General features: G+C 36.9%; 1 protein-coding gene across 1 annotated transcript in view; it reads right to left on the reverse strand.

Annotated features, from left to right (window-relative positions):
- LRP1B (LDL receptor related protein 1B) overlaps positions 1 to 18632 on the reverse strand; it is a gene marked incomplete at both ends in the record, with an annotated part of 775176 nt that overhangs the window by 471646 nt on the left and 284898 nt on the right. The window lies entirely within an intron of this gene.

Genomic DNA, 18632 nt, shown 5'->3' on the forward strand with positions numbered 1-18632 from the left:
AATTACATATAAATGTTACATATTTATGTCTGCATTAGGTCAGAGAAACTATTCCTCCAGGCCAGGAATCTGCCTCTGAAACTGTGCAGTACAGAGTGGTAGGGAGAAGATAAGGATGCTGAGATTGCTCCCTTTGGGATACCACTCTGCCTGCAACCATCTGTGTCCCCTTATCTCTGTACAGGAGTATTTTAGGTACTCTTTTATCTTTAGAAAGGGCTCTGACTGATAAAAACCCCACAACATAATTTCACATGATAAAGACTGAGACTTTTAGCACACTGCAAAGATCATATAGAAGTCTGAAGGGTTTAGGTTATTCAGAGGATGAATCATAATTTATACACACTGTATGATTAGCTAAACAGAGACTGAAGGAGTTGAAATTTTTCAGGAAACAACTTAGAGCTCCTTGACTGCTCTTGTTGGAGCCTTGGATCTGTGCTTAGCTCTAACAGATTGTAACAGTTCTCAAGGGAAATACATCTTAGGATGCACTGTACTCAAGTGCAATATGCTTTCACCTTCTTAGAAGTACTAACTCTAAGGCAAAGGACAGAAATCATAAGCAGTAGCTAGAAGTTCCCTGATAAGTGGGGAAAACTCAGCTTTGACAGATCTTGTCTCTTGATGTCAGCAGGACAAAGCAAAGGAGAGCTCTGAGGGGAGTTTATGTTTTCTATAATGAATACAGATAGCTTTTAGCACAGCCCATTAAATAAAAATCCTAGCTTACAATACTTGTCCTAATTAAAAAAACTTAAATTAAAAATTCCCCCTGCTGTCAAGAAGCTGTCCACCATTTCAAGTGGGCACAACAAAATACTAATTTTTCATGGCTTACAGTGATTTCTCATGGTTTTCATGGTTTACAATGTGTTTGCCTGTATTCTTTTAGTCAACTCCCATTGGCACAGGGTAGGTTTCCCTTCCCCAAGCAGACCATGTGCCCTGAAAACTATGCACCTGCTGTGCAGGAAGACATGAACAAAATGCAGCTTCTTCCTTTCACCTCTGACCTTTCCAGCTTCACATGTTGCATCGATGGAGTGACACCAGATACATCCTTGATGTACCACTGATTAACAGAAACAGGGCACACTGATACTAGGGATAAAAAAGGCAATGTATATGGGGATGAATGCACTCTGCCTCAACACTTTGTGTACTTCCAGGCGGAAAAAAACCCCAAACAAACATATTTTTTATTGTGGTCTTGTGCTACATATCATTTTTCAAGAAAACTGCATTTCCAAGCTAAGGGTAAGGGTTTAAATATCTTTTGAACACAAAGAAAATAAACAATTTTCTGAATGCACTGTAGGTTAAATAATTGCTAAGTGAATGTAGAGGTATTAAAACACTTCACAAATAATACATTTTTCCTGTTTTCCAGTAAAATGTAGGAGAATATTAACAACAGAAATTTGAGCGATGATTAAAACCTAACCTACATGTTTGATATGAAGACCACAGTAAGAAAGGAGACAGGTGTGACCTCCTAGTTTTGGCAAAGACCGCTGCATCATGGGGGCAGTTGTGGCTCCACGCCCTTCCCAGGCTGTGAGGCCACTGGGATGGGTGTTGAGGGTTGTTTTTTTTTTTCCTCAGGCTTCAGGTATTCTACTCCCCTTTTTGTTACCTGGATGTAGGACACTTTATCCCATGAAGCATTCTGTGCATATGTGCACATGAAGCTCCCTGCAATATCAACAACCTCTGGCAGTGCCTAGCATTCCTCTAGAGCTGGTTTAACTCCACTGAGCTTTCAAAGAATATAAATAAAGCAGCTTCGGAGAGCCAATGGCAGGTAGGTTTAATCTGATTTCCATTTCAGTTGCATCAGGACTCAAAGACACCTAACACTTTACTAAACCAAATTAATTTTCTGATTTGCTATTTATAGCTTGGCTTGTTCACTGCATTAGAGCAACTGTGAATAGAGCATGTGGAATGAAAAAAACAATCTTTTCTTCTACAGTAGAGAACATTCATTAAAAAAACTTGGGTCTGTGAAGCACGTAAACCTGTATTACTTACATATAAACCCAAGATTGCTAGAGGGATTTCAGCATTCATTTCTTATCAAACAGAAAACTGAGATTTGTGACCAAAAAATATCTAAGCACAAATATATAAGCATAAATATTTATCCTCTAAACTTAATGAGTGAAAAGAATGAATCTCTTAACTAACATCTAAAATCTCAGTAGGACTACTGAGTCTGATATTCTCCTGTCTACAGATTTTGGGATTTAATTTTGATTTCATGCTTCCTGTTTTGAAAATAAAAGATTCCTTCAGGACACAAACATCCTGCAATTTTTAACATATTCTCTAAATTAAAATACTAGTAGGGAGCTTCCTAAATTAGATTTCTTTGATTGCGAACTGCATATGGGGGAAAACTGAAATATGCTCCAAGAAGTATTATTCACATTGTTTTGTTTTCAAGAGAAATGCTATGCAATACTTGTGAAAACAGAAAGGTTAAGATTAAAAGAGTTTAACTGATTCATGTGATTAAGATAAATTCATACATACTTTCTGTTTTCTTACTAGCATGATACTTTGGAAGTTAACTTGATTTATTAATGAAGATGAACCTCAGTCAAAAAAAGCCTTATAGAAGACTTGTGACCTATTTTGTCTGCAAAATGACTCTAAAAGGTCTCAACCATCCATAGGCAGTGGAACTAGGCAGCATGTCCGAAGCCCTCCCTGCCCACAATTCCTACACCCCTTCATTGAACAAAAAATTAAACTAAACAAAGCTTCATGTTCTGATACCCTTGAAGCAGCTTTTCCCACTGAATCCTACCCAGCAACTGCACTTTCTGAAATGTCTAATGCAAATAAAGATGAGTGGCTTTTTATCTTGTTTACTCCTCTTCCCTCTTCCTTTAACAGACAGCCACTTCTGGCAGCGTTATCAAGTGAACTTTGGGAAAAGGAATTTAAAAGTGTTCTTCTTCAAAATAATCTCAGTGTATTTTACATCAGTGCAAGAATGCTAAGAATATAAAAGACAGATGGTGTCTTTTCTTCCCTTAGAAAGACACAATAATTCCCAGCCTTGCCAGTTGGTGGAAAAATTGTCAAAACTACTGGCTGTAATTATGGTAATACAACATCTCGATGTTTCAAACACTCATACCAGGACACCACTTGGAGGGTGGAGAGGATGGAAGCAGCATTGCTTATGCAGTGCTGTGCAGCTCAAGAGATTCTGGCTCAGGAAGTAGAATATCTAACTGTCTCCTTGGTGTAACTGACGGCTAAACAAGAAATGGTAAAAAAGCCTAACTGCAGAAAGATGAATCAGGGTCAGCGGGAGTCCCCTAGGCTTGGCAGCTAAGGACATCCTACCCCAGCTGGTGGGTGGCTGGGGTAGCCCCAGCCTGTGGTGTTGGGCACCTCCATAGGGATGATCCACCATGTCTGCCCCAGTGGGGGGGGTCAGGATCAGGATGGCCATTTCTGATGTGGTCACACTGTATCAAGGCTCACTGCACCTTCCCAGCATGTAAGAAAACATGGAAGAAAACTGCACCATGAAAACATGTACATATACCTGTGCAGTGTACAGTGAATCTATCTGCAGTCCCTTCAATGAAAGTGCCCTTAGTTCAATGGGAGTTGAGAAAAGTTAAGAGACTTCTTATAACATCCTTCAGCAGGAGACAATGGGATCCATCAAGCACAACCTGTGGTTTCCCACTGAAGAAGCATCATGAGAAAGTATTAAAGGCCTCTATCAAAATTAGCAGAGAGATTTTACCATGCACTTTTGCCATGGTATCTGTCTTGAGTTTGTGCTTAATCAAAAATCTACATGTCCCACTTCAGGATCATGCTACACTTAATTTCAAACAAGAGAGTGCAAGTAGAATCTACAAGCTGATTATTTCCATTAGCTTTTGTTATCACAAGCAATATACAAGTGCTTATTAGCAAAAAATTATCGATGAACATTATTTCATTATGTACATTTCCTTCTTCTAGAAACATTCCCCTAAATTTAATGTAAATTAAGGTATAAATTTGTGTGCTAAGACTACTGAGGAGTTACAAAGTATGAATAAAAGTTATTTGCAAAGACTGCAGAGATAGCCAGACAAAAGAAGACAGATTGGAATGCTCAGCACAAATTCAAGGTCCACAAAAAGTTACTAAATTACAGTAAAACATGCCCCTCACACTTCTTGCAAATTTATCTAGAGCTGCTCATATTTGACAACTGTTTATAAAAAGCATCAAAGCTGCTACTTCTGAATATATTTTTTCACCATTGTCTTTCTCAACCAAGTTTTTAAAAAGTGCTTTATCTTGCAACATCTCAGGTAAGTAGTCAGACTTTTAAATAAGAGATTAGGCAGCCAAATGTAGTAGATCCCTTTTAAATCACTGCAGCAAATTTACTTTAAGACCAGCAATTTTCCAGCAGCTCTAATCCTGCACTGTCCTCAGCCACAAGAAACAATTAAAGCAAAGTATGGGATGCCTTCAAAATTCCCATTTGTGTTGTACATCAGTGACTTACAGATCCATTTTGCTCTCTTAAGTGTCTTTATGGAATGAACCTTCTCCACAGTGAGCAGTTACCCTGAACAAAACCTTATTCCACTGATTCAGCAGCCTTTGAATTCAACTCTCTTTGCGTGCATAGGTGGGAACACTTGAAAGGTATTTTGTACCTTTCCAGCTACTAAAGCAGCAACATGCAGTGGATGGAATCTGGCTGAAAGACAAAATTGGTAATTTTTAAGAAAATACCAGAGTTGTCAAGAAACGTCTTTTACTGTTCTGATTGCAGCACATGTTCCTCTAGAGAAGTTTTGGTATAGCAACTATCATGGTCTTCTCTGTGGTATTATCAAATGAAGATGATGAATGACATAAAATAAGTAAACGTAAATAAGACGAAAAAGCCCAAAGCTAAGAAAGAATAATCCACAGAACTTGTAGGAACTCTCTGGATGAATGTTGGCTTAAGTGAAAATACTCCACTGTGGTGCAATACAGTACATGTGCAATACAGATTGTGAGACCTGTTTCTCCCCGTTAGCTTGCCTCCTATGCACTGCCATACCCCATTTCTACTATGGACTCAGACTGCAGTATAGGATATTTAATCTTGCAGAACTAATTAAAAAACTTAGTATTTATTCTCTAATGTAGCTCTTGGCAACAAGAAGCAACATGCCACATTCAGACAAGACCAACATAAAATATCTGATATAGTTTTAAAAGTGTGAGAAATCATCCTCACAAATGGTTTTTACATTTATTATGTTAAATGTATGAAAAGTTTCAAAGAGGCTGGATGCTATATATTAATTTCTGTAGTTAGAGGTTAACGTGTAAAGTGTAAACTAAATACACATGGTATCCCATGGCATCAGAATTGCTTTAAAAAGTAATTTTTCACACAGACTAGATGTACACTTTTAATATCAGGACTTTGAAAGATGGGGATAAATTTATGGAAATTACCTAAAATCTTTGCTCTTTGATATTTATATATATGCAAAGAAATTATGTCATATTTAATAAGGATTTATGTATCATAAGTAACCTCTTATTCATTGCTACTTTTATTCATATGCATTATTCAACCATGTAGACTACTAATGGATATAAATTTGAAGTCACCTTCAATTAAATCAGGTATTCACTGGTCCATGAAAGAAGGAGAATAATAAACACATACAGTAGGATGTGGACAACTGAAAAAAGAAGGAAAGCAGGCGAAATATTGTACTGTCTGCAGCAGAACAGTAGCTGCAACCTCTGATCTCACAGATACTATGACAACATACTTATTGTCACCAAAATAATATTTCACAATAAAGAATAAAACCTGCAGCAGCCAGTAGGTTTGTGAGCGTACAAAAGAATGAGTATAGTTAGAGTGCAGCCTCATAACTTCTGACCAAACGTAAGAGATGAGCTAAAGAGTGTAGAAAGCAACACTGAAACAAACAGAAACAACAGAGAAAATTAAGAACTTGAGAAATCAAAAGATGGCTTTGAGTAATCACAATCTAAAAATCAGTCATCAGTGCTGATTCACAGTCCTCACATGTCTAGCACCAAGTGTCTCATCTCTCCTCTCCCTCTATAAACAGAGGAGTGTTGACATAAACAACCCTCTGGTATCTACTTCCTTTTTCAAGAACAGGCTTTGGTTCATTGTGCTTTGTATAGGAAGAAGAAACACAGCTCTTCAGAGTTTCCCAAGTTCAGTCAAAGATTTGAACTGATCTCAGTCTGTGCTTAGAGTGCTGCACCCTCTGTATGTCTGTTAAACAACACTAAGTTGGGTGAGAGTGTTGACCTGCTGGAGGGTAGGAAGGCTCAACAGAGGGATCTGGAGAGGCTGGACTGACAGGTCAAGGCCAGCTGTATGAGGTTCAACAAGGATCAGCGCCGCGTCCTGCCCCTGGGTCACTCCCTGCTGTGCAATGCTACAGGCTTAGGGAAGAGTGGCTGGAAAGCTGCCGGGTGGAAAAGGAACTGGGGGTGTTGGTCAGCAGTGGCTGAACATGAACCAGTTTGTGCCCAGGCAGCCAAGAAGGCCAGGAGCATTCTGGCTTGTGTCAGAAATAGCACAGCCAGCAGGACTAGGGAAGTGATTATCCCCTGTACATAGCACTGGTGAGGCTGTGCCTTGAATACTGTGTTCACTTTTGGGCCACTCACTACAAGACAGAAACTGAGGCGCTGGAAGACACACAGAAAAGGGCAATGAAGGTGGTGAAGGGTTTGAAACATGACTTAAAAGGAGTGGCTGAGGTAACTGGGGTTGTTAGGCCTAAAGAAAAAGAGGCTGAGGAGAAGAGGCTTTATCGCTCTCAACAACTAACTGAAAGGTGCAGTGAGGTGGGGGGTGGTCTCTTCTCCCAAGTAACAAGTGATAGGACAAAAGGAAAAGGCCTCAAGTTGACCCAGGGGAGGTTTATACTGGGTATTTCTTCACAGAAAGGGTTGTCAAGCATTGGAACAGGCTGACCAGGAAGTAATAGAGTCACCATCTCTGGAGGTATTTAAAAGACGTGTAGATGTGGCACTTAGACACATGGTTTAGTGGTGGTCTTCGCAGTACTAAGTTAACAGTTAGACTTGATGACCTTAAAGGCCTTTTGCCAACCTAAACAATTCTATGATATATAATTCAGCCAATGAAAACCTCATAATAAACAAACAAACAATAACAACAAACAAACATTCTGAAAATCACTTCAAAGGATGTTTTTCAATTTTGTGTGTTACTGTAGACAGAATAGACAAAATAGTTCAAAAGGTTATCTACTTCTACAACTTTTATACTCCTATGATAGGCTTTTAGCACTAGCACTGATACTATATACAAATGAATTCACAGGTGCAAGATATTGGGTTTAGGATGCTCTACAGTTGCTTGCCTTTTTCTCTTTGTGTGTTTTTGTGAGTACTAGACAAAAGCAAACAGCAGAGAGTCTAAATATAATATTATATAACAACTTTAATTGTTTAAATACTTCTTTTTTGTTTAAAAACATGAACACTGTTTGCATACTGCCTAATGCATAATGACTGTCAGGAACTCTATTTGAGATGGCTCTCCAGCAAACACTTTCCCTTTGGCTATCTTTTTCCTGATCGCTGCTTTCCATGTGTCAGACACTTGCTCATCTTCACTACACAGCTCTAAATAATTAACAAAGCCACAGGACTCACCTTTTCTGTTGTAATGGAGCTGTCACTGGAGAGAAGTAGAAAAGCTATGCTGAAGGTTGCACAACGGCTGATGAAGAGGAAAAAAGAGGTAGAGAGAATTTTTTCTAAAACAGCTCAGGTTTGGATCATTCTCCAAACATCCCTCTGGGAAGACATGGGCTGGGATGGGTCTGGAGTCAGAATACAGCTCTTTAGGTGATCAGGCCAAGAGCACCCACCAGAATTGGGACTTGAACTAAAATTAGGTTTTGCCTAACATGAATCTACCTCCTAAAGCTATAAAAGACGTAGAGGTAATATGACTGATAATACTAAAATTAGATCATAACAGCAAAATCCACCTAGATTCTTAAATGCAGTTGGATATTTTGCATCCAAAAATTACCTCAAATAGAAAACTTACCAGGCTAAAGGGAGAAAAGACCACATCCTCAGCCCAAACCCATCTAATATAACAGTTCTACAAGACTGGGGTTATTTTTCACTGAACAGCTCTAAACTTAACCATTTCTGGGTTGAACAGCATGAAAATGTGTTTGTATTTTTTTTCTTAATTTCTTTTTTTTAAACAAGGTTAAAGGTGGTCAGATAAATCAGTGGCCACAAAGGGAACAGCAAACCTTACTTGCCCCCCAAGTTTTCTGCAGCCTTTCTAGTTATTAAAAAAACCCAAAGGACAAATGATGAGAGAGGCAAAAAGAAGTGGAGAGTAAACGATACTGGATTTGCCTTGAGTGTTCCAATATTTTTCCCACTGTCTCAGAAGATTAATGTAATTAATCAGTTAATAAAGACTGCCACACTGCATGAGAATAAAAATTAGTTTGGAGAAGAGTGTAATGCAGACACATAACTTTGTAGAACTGACAAGAACCTAAAGACCAAAAGAGGAATATGTCTTAATGTGATTTTTTTTTTTTTTTTTCCTTTAAGCTTTCATATTTTGGGATGTCAGTGAAAATATCTTTACTGATACCACCAGCAGGGCTCCATCTTTATGCAATAAGGCAACAGAGTATACTTTGCATATCACACATTTCGAAGACACTTCCATCCCTACAGACCAGATTATAAAATTCTGGCCTTTAGTGAAGTTAAGATAAATAGATTAATTTTTGCCTATTGCTTAAATCGAAACCTTCTGTTCTCTCTACTGTTTCATTAGATGCTGGCAAACTCATCTTTTCTGTACACATTACCTGACTTTCACGGTCCAAGACTTAACAACTATCTTTGTTTTATGAATTCTATAAATACAGGCCTATGAACATATATAGAGTGTCTAAAAAAAGGAATCTATAACTTACTATCATGTTAAAACAGTAAATCACACTTTGTCATTCCTATACTAGAATACCCTAGAGTTGTGAATATAAATACATTAGGAATTGGTCTTGCACAGTGTTTAAATCTCTTTAATTTAACTGGTTAAATTTCTTAAATACTTGTAGATTTCACCCTTAAAATTTTTATTTGGATTTGGCATAAATATAAAAATGTAACCTTGAAAAATTACTTCCTATGGAAGAAAATGCATTATGCTACACGATGTATAAAAAACCCACAAAAACCAACTCTTTGAGGTCAGAAAATGCCAACAAAAGTATCTAGCTGTAGAGAAAACGGATTGATGTTTGGTAGTAAGAAGAATGAAGAACTCAGAAAATGACAGGTAACATGAACACTTTGCAAAAATCAAGTATCTTGTCTTGCAAAACTGAGTGTGCCAGTGGCTTCTGGTTAAAAACAACAATAAAACAATTCTCACCATTATAATCTTCCATCAAAACTGCCCAGCATAATACAGTTATGCATCAATGAGGTTTAGTATTTTTATATACTTGCTCAATGACAGTAGCTTCAACTTGTGCAGTAAAAGTTACCACATAAGCAACAAGAAAGAGAAAATTTCTCTTCTTTGTTGCAGCCCCTGAAAATTAAAAAAATCCCCTAAACTACACTTTTACTAAGCTTTTGCAGGTAGGATGTATCAGAATGTAAAAGAAGATTGTTCTATGTATCTATACATAAACAAAACCCCTTGCAAATTTATATTCTATGCTTATTTCTGAAGAAGCCCTGGTTATTTTTGGGGAATGGATTTGCAAACATTGTCAATGAAGACTGTAGAAAGAGGAGGAAAAAAAAGCCACTGTTTTCAGGAAGCCACAATAAGTAAATATTCTTTGTACTTGCAGAGACAGACAAGCTTTGTTAGTGGATTTTTTTGTTGTTGTTGTTGTTATTTACTACAACACGCTAATGCAATACTTTATGATCAATGAAGCAAAAAATTAATATTGTTTCATGTAGATGGTCATTCCTCATTAGGTATAAGGAAGCTATTTTGAATTTGGAGATTTTTACTTAATTACTGTCACACATCTCAAGGCTGTCTTGTGTCAACTGTTGTAACAACTTCATGTCTCTGCTCAATACAGAATGGGCTGCTAATAGAGCCTCAGTTTGAGAAAAACAATAATGAGGCAAACAAAAGAACTGTTAACTACTTCCACAATTAAAGTACCTAATACCAGCAATATCAGAACACATCAACACTTACGTTACAGGTATGTGCATATCCAAAGTGTATAAATGTCAGTGGATAAATGCATGTAGGTGTTCTTTATAGAACAATATAGTGGCGTAATTGAATGGCTGGATATGGCACAGAAGTGCTACTGAATCTCTGCAGTACACTGTTTAACATTATAAAAATGTGTTTGACTATATTTACACACATCATCCCTCTCTGCATATTCCATTCTACTGTGTTACTCAGCTCTTCGTTAAAGTACAGAATTCTACTAAAATAAAAGGAGTTATTTACTGGATCCTATCTGTAACAAGCTCTGAAATTTTGATGGAAATCCTTCTATGACCCACATCTTAGGAACATTTATGCACCCACACAGAACCTCAGAGCTGAGAGAGAACTTACTAAGCTCAGGCTCACATCAGCAGAACTGGAATTCAAATGCATAAACAGTTCTCAAGTCCAAAATAACATGAATTTTCACAGATCTGATGAGATTTCTAACCTAAGACACAGTGTTTTTAAAAAACGAAAGGAGAATAACATGCACTGATACCTGAACTTATTTTAAACAGCAAAATAAAATGAAGTTTCCATCTCATTTGCAATACATTAAGGTTTTTTAGCAGATGATATTAGTATCAACACATGTTTTATTTATGATTTTGGGGGTAGCAATTTACCATTAAAATGTGTGACTATGTTCTATAACCACAGGAAAATTTAGCTTAGAGGGCTGACATTTTCTAAATATTTCTTCTTTTTTCTTTTTTTTAAAAAAGTTATTAAATCTGCATTACTTATTCACTTTAAAGATTTTATATTTTTAATTCAGCCTTACTGCAGTAACTTAGAAATACATATCCTACATTTTTAAACTGAGCTAAGTACTTTTCAATCATAAATTTATTAATTTTTATTTTGTACACACATAAATTACATCTAATTAAAATAAACTGTGTGATTTCTTTCTTATACAAACACTGAAATGACAAAAATAAATTTCAATTATTCTAAGTAGAAAATTTAACATGATAAACGATTTAATCAGCATTGTTGAAGTATATACTGTTTCATAAAGGTTAAAATTACAGGGCTTTATATTGTATAGACACTGAAAGTCTTATTTGATTCAGTATTAGCTTATAACCATAAACTGACCTGGAATACTTTCAATTTCAAAGAAAACGTAACATATTGTAGTGTGCATCAAAGTAAAACTTTCCTTCTCTCTCCACATATCCACATTTTAACTTCCTTAGAAACAAATACATGTGAACCAAAACTCGTATGAACAAAAAATTAGAACAGCTGGTAAAGAATCCTATATTGCTTATAGGAAATGTTAAATGAGTAATTTTCAGAGATTTCTAACAGGCTTTGCCGTGTGATAGGTACCACAATTCAGAGAGAAAATTAGTTTCGTATGTTTCCCAGCTACAAAATAAAATAACATTTTCTCCCCATTTCTGTACTCATAGAATAATTCTAAAGCAACATTTTTTAACATGATTCAGCCCTGGCTGAATCTTTTTCACAATACAAAACCCAAAGTGCCTTTAGATAACAGTACAGTGGAAGCAGACAAAGAACCCATGTAAGACACAAATACAGTAAACCTTAGAAAGCATGCCACCACTCTTAGCCCTTTCAAGACAGATCTGCCCCCATTATTGGACATGTACTAATGAAATTCATGGGAAAGTTCCAGCTCATTCACCTCCATTTCCTCTGAAACAAGATTTTGCTGAACTCAAGGCCAGGCTCCCTCAACTGCGATTGAATACAAACACCTAGAGACATGAGCCTTATCCACCAGAGGCTTCTACTGGCATATACACAAGACTGCAAAGAGCTGAAGTGCTCATGATATATCTGAAGTAATGCTTTAAAATGTCAGTTTCAGTGTAATTCTATGTAATAATGTTTTTTGAAGCAAAAATTGGTAGTTCACCATCAAAATAATAGTTCAGCACACTGGAATTTCCAGCAGCCTCTGCCTGGCTCTTAGAATCCTCACCAACAGCAGAGACATAAGCATTATAGTCTGGTCAGTCTGAGGAAGCAAGGACAATTTCATATGAAATATAGAGGAAAAACAGTGGGAAAAATATAATTTGCCTGCAAGTTCCAGTCCCTGAGAAGAGCTACACTTTCTTCCTCATCAGCCAATAATACAGTTTTTCAGAGTGGAACATTCAGGCTTTTCATTTCTTATAATGTATTCTAAGCTTCCCACTATGTCCTAGAAGTGATGAACACTTCAGAGGACTCAGAGGAAATGTAGTCCAGAAGTGCAGGGGCTTCAGCAGAGGCAAAGGGAAGTGAATGGCAATACCTGAATGTTAATAACTCCAATAACCCAAAATACATTCACCTTTTATCACATCTGGCACCATTACTTCTAAAAGCAAGAATGCCATAAAACTGAGGAAGCAACACAGTTACATTGTTATGATCTGACCAAAACCTGCTACACCTAAATGTGAATGATCACTACAATGTGAGTAAAAGCAACTCATGCAAGTCTCAGGTGCGACTTTTTAAAGGCCTACCTGGCAAGGCATGCTGTGAGAAGGTAATGTAGTAAGAAAAGAAAGGCACCTACTCCCAAGAAGGAACTTAAATGAGGAAAGAGAAGTAGTTGGGTTTTGTACTTCATCTTGTACTTCATAATGACAGACGCCCCATCCCCGGAAACATTCAAGTTCAGTTTGGATGGGGGGGGCTATGAGCAACATGATCTAGTTGAGTATGTCCCCACTTATTGCAGGGAATTGGACCAGATGACCTTCAAAGGTTCCTTCCAACACAAAACTATGCTATGATCCTGTAATGTTCTCAATCTCTTCTCCTTTCTTTTCCTCTATAAGGTAGCATTATTAAGCTATAGGATTCTTCATCTGTGACGAGGGAAATCACTTCCATTCAGGGGAGCTTGAAACAGTGCTTCCTAAATAATCCAACCTTTACTGGTACTCATCAAGGTCTATCAGAAGGGTGTGTGTCATGTAAAACTCTTGGTATTTTCAACTCCAATTCTATACTCAGTTTTACATGTACAGGCACAGAATCCTGCCCTTCAAGAACAGTGGTGACACTAATAACATCAAACTGATTATTATTATACATTAAAAAGCAAACAAACAACAAGCCTTTTAAGACATGGTTCCTAAATACTACTAGTGAATCAGTGTTCAGTAATTCTTCCTGAAAATGAGCAGTACCTATAAAATGGATAGACTTACTGCAGCTCAGAATAAGTGCTGCAATTTAAACATCTTTTGAGTAAGGACATTTACTGTTCATTTTAAATAAAAAGTGGAAATTTTTCAGGAAAGTGATAGTATGTAAAAGATACTGTTGGGATACTGGTGTTTTTTTTAAAAAAAGTCTACAATGCTTGATTAAATCATGACAGAAAGTATATATCTGATAACTGCAGAATATGCATGGGAAAGTTTGAATGCTGTCAGAATTCTTTACACTCCTTACCATCAGATTATAGGAGAAGTAGTTCATTTACTTGAATCTAATTTCAAGAAAATCTTTTTGTGGTTACTGAACCTATCTGCTTTGCTCTGGCATTTGGTGAAGCACAAAAGTCACTTTATTCTGCTGAAAGCAGCTCAGAAAAAAAGATCGTAATATTCGTATTTTACCTGAATACATTTCTAAGGACTTTTAGGACATATATATTTAAAGGATTCCATTTACAGACTGCTGCATTGACAATTTTATCCTATTAATCTCAACAGTTTGCCTTTGTGCTGTATATTTCTGGGTTAGGACCTAAAAAGTAACATAATTACATTCCTTTTCTTAGGACTGCTTGGCTTTCATCCATGCTCAGCTCCTATTAACCTTAAGCAACGTCCACAAGAGCAGGATGCAGTTATCATGCATTCAGATTTGTTTAATGTTCAGTTTTTCACACCTCAACATCTCATATTTCTTTCCCAAGTAAAACAATCAATGGGGTCCACAGATATTTTGCTTTAAAAACATTTGCAAACATTTAATTTTGTGTCTGGTCACTACCTCCTACACCTTCAGAAGTTCTGGGTCTGATCCGGAGCATGTAACGCATGTGAAGTGAAATCAGCTGAAATTAGGGCAATTAAATGAAATACTGAGAGTGGAGAAGTCTTCTAAGCTCACCATTTCCACTTCCAAGCAGCACTATGCAGAAACACCTGAGAGAGCTCAAAACACAGCTGTTTGCACAGCACACTAAAGCATCATGGTAGGGATGCTAGCTCAGCTGCAACAAACAAACTTTAAATTATATTAATTTACCTTGACCATTAACTCCAGCTGGGATCAACCTGGGCTTTCAATGCTGCAACTATATGAATGCTGGTTCTTACAGCCCTGAGGTGAAGAGGAAACTGAATATTGTTTCTTATTTCTCAGCCAAAGAACTGGACTGAAGGTTAAAAGGATGGAAGTTGCTAATAGACTGAAGAATTTGTATTGCCTTTTTTGTGTTTTACTGGAAAAAGATAGGCTGTCTTTTTGAGAGCTGTTTGCTTGCTGCACAAATAGTATGCTGTTTGAACATGCACAATATTTTAGTACAAAGCCTTTAGGGATCCAATATTGTGCCAAACTACCCAATTTTGCCTTGCTAGTCTTGCTTAAAAAAGAAAAAAAATAAATTGAAACCTCTCCCTAGTGAAACCTGCATTTGTTGTCTGACTAAAAACAGAGACCAAAATTGATAACGTTTGTTTTACTAGAATTTGTGGCAGATCATTTGCCCATTTGGTGTGAGAATTTTTCAATACCCTTCTAAATCCAAAATCAGTTAAGAAGATCAGTAGCTGAGATGACATTTTATCCCCATTTTGCTGTTTCAAAACTGATGGTTCATTCTCATGCTATTGAAATTTGTTTCCATTTTAACAGAATGAGGGATTTTTTTTCTTTCCTGGTCTTTGATTTCTGTGTCTCAATTACAAAAGAGTACAATTCAATAATAGAGTTGGAGGGAAGTATTTTAAATGTAAGTTTCATTCTTGCTCTTTTCTCACAGAAGCTTTTCACCTTTTCCATGTGAGAAATTATTAAAAAAGAAAAACCCACGCCATGAAGAACAGTCTCAGCCTCTGGACCTCTTAACTACCATGAATATTTCAAGAGTGATGTTTCCCTTTCTCTGTGCTGTTGTCCTGTAGACGCTTCTACGGAAAAAAATAAAAAATAAAAAAAAAATTCAATATGCTGTTTGGGAGACCTTCCTCCCATCTTTTGTTATCTCTGCCTCCTGGTGGTCTTTGCTTTTTAAGTTTTTATTTCTTAAAAAAAATACCACTTTTAAGTGCTTCTTTAGTCCTAACTCATTTTCTGCTGTTCACATTCCTTTCTCTGACAGCCACTGGTTTCACCCTGGTGCATGTACTTTACAAATTAAAGGAACAAATAATCAGCCTGCCTTGTCCTACTCCCCCCCCCCCCACCCAAGGGATGGGGAGGAGAATCAAAAGAATGTAACTCCCACGGGGTTGAGATAAAAACAGTCCAGTAACTAAGGTATAACACAAATCACTGCTGCTAGCACCAATAATAATAATGATGAGGGAAATAACAAGGGAAGAGAATACGATATCACCCACTGGAAATAAGCCTGACAGAGAAGAGGACGTGCCCTTCCGGGTAACTCCCAGTTACATCCCTGGGCATGACGTGCTGTGGTATGGAATACCTCTTTGGCTAGTTTGGGTCAGGTGTCCTGTCCCTGCTTCCTCTCGGCTTCTCCTCCTCCCTGGCAGAGCATGAGACTCACAAAGTCCTTGGTCAGAGTAAACATTCTGACCAGCAACTGAAAACATTGGCTTTATCAGTATTATTCCCAGGCCGAAAGTCAAAACCACAGCACTGCACCAGCTACTAAGGAGAAAAAGTGACTGCTGCTGCTGAACCCAGGACAGTAATTGAAGCTGCAATCACAATAAAAATATTGACCCCATTTTTCCTTGCAAATGTTACCACCTAATTTTCAGATCTGTTCTTTGGAAATGTACTCCTAAACTTTGCTTGTATCAGGTTTGCTTCAAGGTAATTCTCTTTCATCAGAACAGGAACAAATAAACCTCCCAGCCTACGAACTAGTATCCAAATAAATTTCAAGGACTTTATTTTATAGCTAAACAGAAATGCTTTTCCTATTTACTTTCATAAAACAACAGTTGTGAGGCTCCTTGCCACAGGCAGTGGGTTATGTTAATATTAGTTTAAAAAGTTTCTCCCCCTCGCACTGCCTACACAGTAGCCACAGAAGCTATCACTGAGTATAGATATCAGACATAAGATAAAAATATAAGGACAAAAAGAAATGGTATTACTACAAACCTATCTGCACAGCCAAAGTAACATTGGAAGTATAGCCTAGAATCAGAGACAATAAATTAGCAGCAAATGGGGGAAAGAAAAAAGAATAAAAATCCCTGAAGAGCTACATTTGCTGTAAGATTTTTGTGCATTTCTTAAAGACCTAAAATGTTTGCTGAAAAGCTTCGGTTGACGAGTAAGAAAATAGCTTCATCCTTAATTTAAATTAGTTGGAAAAAAAAGGTCCTATATATCTATATATTCAAGAAATTTATTTGTATGTCTACCAACAGATATTTTATTCACTGCCACGAAGGCATCTTTATATGCAGAAAGATAAACAAAAGAAAGATTTGTAGAGCTCCATAAAAATTCCAAACCCTCATCAATAATCACATTGTTTCCCTGATATATTTACTGGTGTGCAGACATAAGCAAGTGTTACTTGAAAGATCCTTTAATCAGAGGTCTACTTTAACTTCTTTAGTTCCCAGTTAAGCTCTTAGAGAAACTGCTATGGCTTTTGAGCAAAGAAGCTCATAGACTTAGGTGTCTAAAAGCAAAACCTTATTTTTTAGGTACTTCAAATCTGAAAGATTCTGAGTTTCCAGAAGCTCAGTTTTCCATGTTTTCCATGAATTATTAAAATTTCCCATCCACAAAATCTGTTTATCAAACTAGCAAAATGCTCTACATTTGCTACCAGGATTTTAATTGGTGTAACAACTGGATTTCAAGACAAGTTCAAGGCACAGCACTTTGTTCATCATCCAGCTTATATTATTTGATGACTTATTGCTGTACTGAACATCTTCTTTCCTGTTACACAGTTTGACTTTTTCACAGTTTCTGGGTAGCATACAGCGAGCTTTGCTTCCAGAGCAACAGTGCCATAGTGTTAATGGAATTCATGCTTGGCCTATTATGCAGAACTACTAATTTTGCTAGCGCATGGCTATTTCATAGCATGACTTTTAGTTCACAGCAGATCTCTTTCCTTTCTGAACAGGGACTGCACATTATACAATTAGTGTCCTTTTATATCTGAAGAAAGAAATCTAAACGTTAACTAAATACATTTTTTCCTCATGATGTGCATTTACAATGTCACCTCAATCTTCTTAGTCCACCAACCACACACTGCTAATAGATATTTTTCTTTTCCTTCAGACTTCCTATTTCATCTCACTTTTAAAACACTACCACCAAGATTCCAGTTTTCTGAAAACTTTTGCATCTTTGCTTTCATCAGCTTCAGTTAGCCCCTGTGCCATAGCAATTCCAGGGAGACTGTACGTTTTACCATCTTTCATCTTCTAGAGAAGTAGATTTCCCAACAGATCTCAGTAAAAGCAAAGATTTTTTTTTTTTTTTTTTTTTTTTTTAACAAAATGCAGGCAGACTTTAGAATAACCCTTTTTGTCATTTATAGAGCTTTAGGCCCTTTTTTAATTTGTTCTTTTTTATAATTGAGAATTTTCCTAGGTTTTCTGTTGCTAATTTGCTACAGATTACTTTTTTGTTTCCAAACAGAATAAATTAAATGGGAAGAAGAAATACATTTTGGTTTTGTGAAAATGGTCCCTCAAATGGTATAATATGGTTGCGATTTCTCAACTGGAGCAGAAGAAAGACACTAACTTGAATTTTCCACATATTTGATGAATACCCACTGAAACTCAGATATCATAACTTTGTCAATATCATTTAATTAAAACTAAGACTGTCCATGCATTTGCTTCAACATTCAGCCTCTCCTGCTCACCAACAAAGTCCATATATTCCACTGGAACCACATAACTCTTAGCATAAGAGTGAATCTGTCTTACACCAGTTCATATTTTTGAGACTATAACTTACGTGTCTGTGCTGTCCATTACTGTAGCTCTTAGACAATATCAGTAACCTCAGGAAGCAAAATAATTTTGTTTTGCTTTGGGTTTAATGTGCAAACTGAGACTTCTTCAGGCTGTAGCTGAAATTGTTCAGCATTTCAGACACCATCTGGTTTGTGCTGGACACATGCCATAGACAGAAAAAC

The sequence above is a fragment of the Psittacula echo genome (assembly GCF_963264785.1).
Source record: "Psittacula echo genome assembly, chromosome: 6".
Taxonomy (NCBI): Eukaryota; Metazoa; Chordata; class Aves; order Psittaciformes; family Psittacidae; genus Psittacula; species Psittacula echo.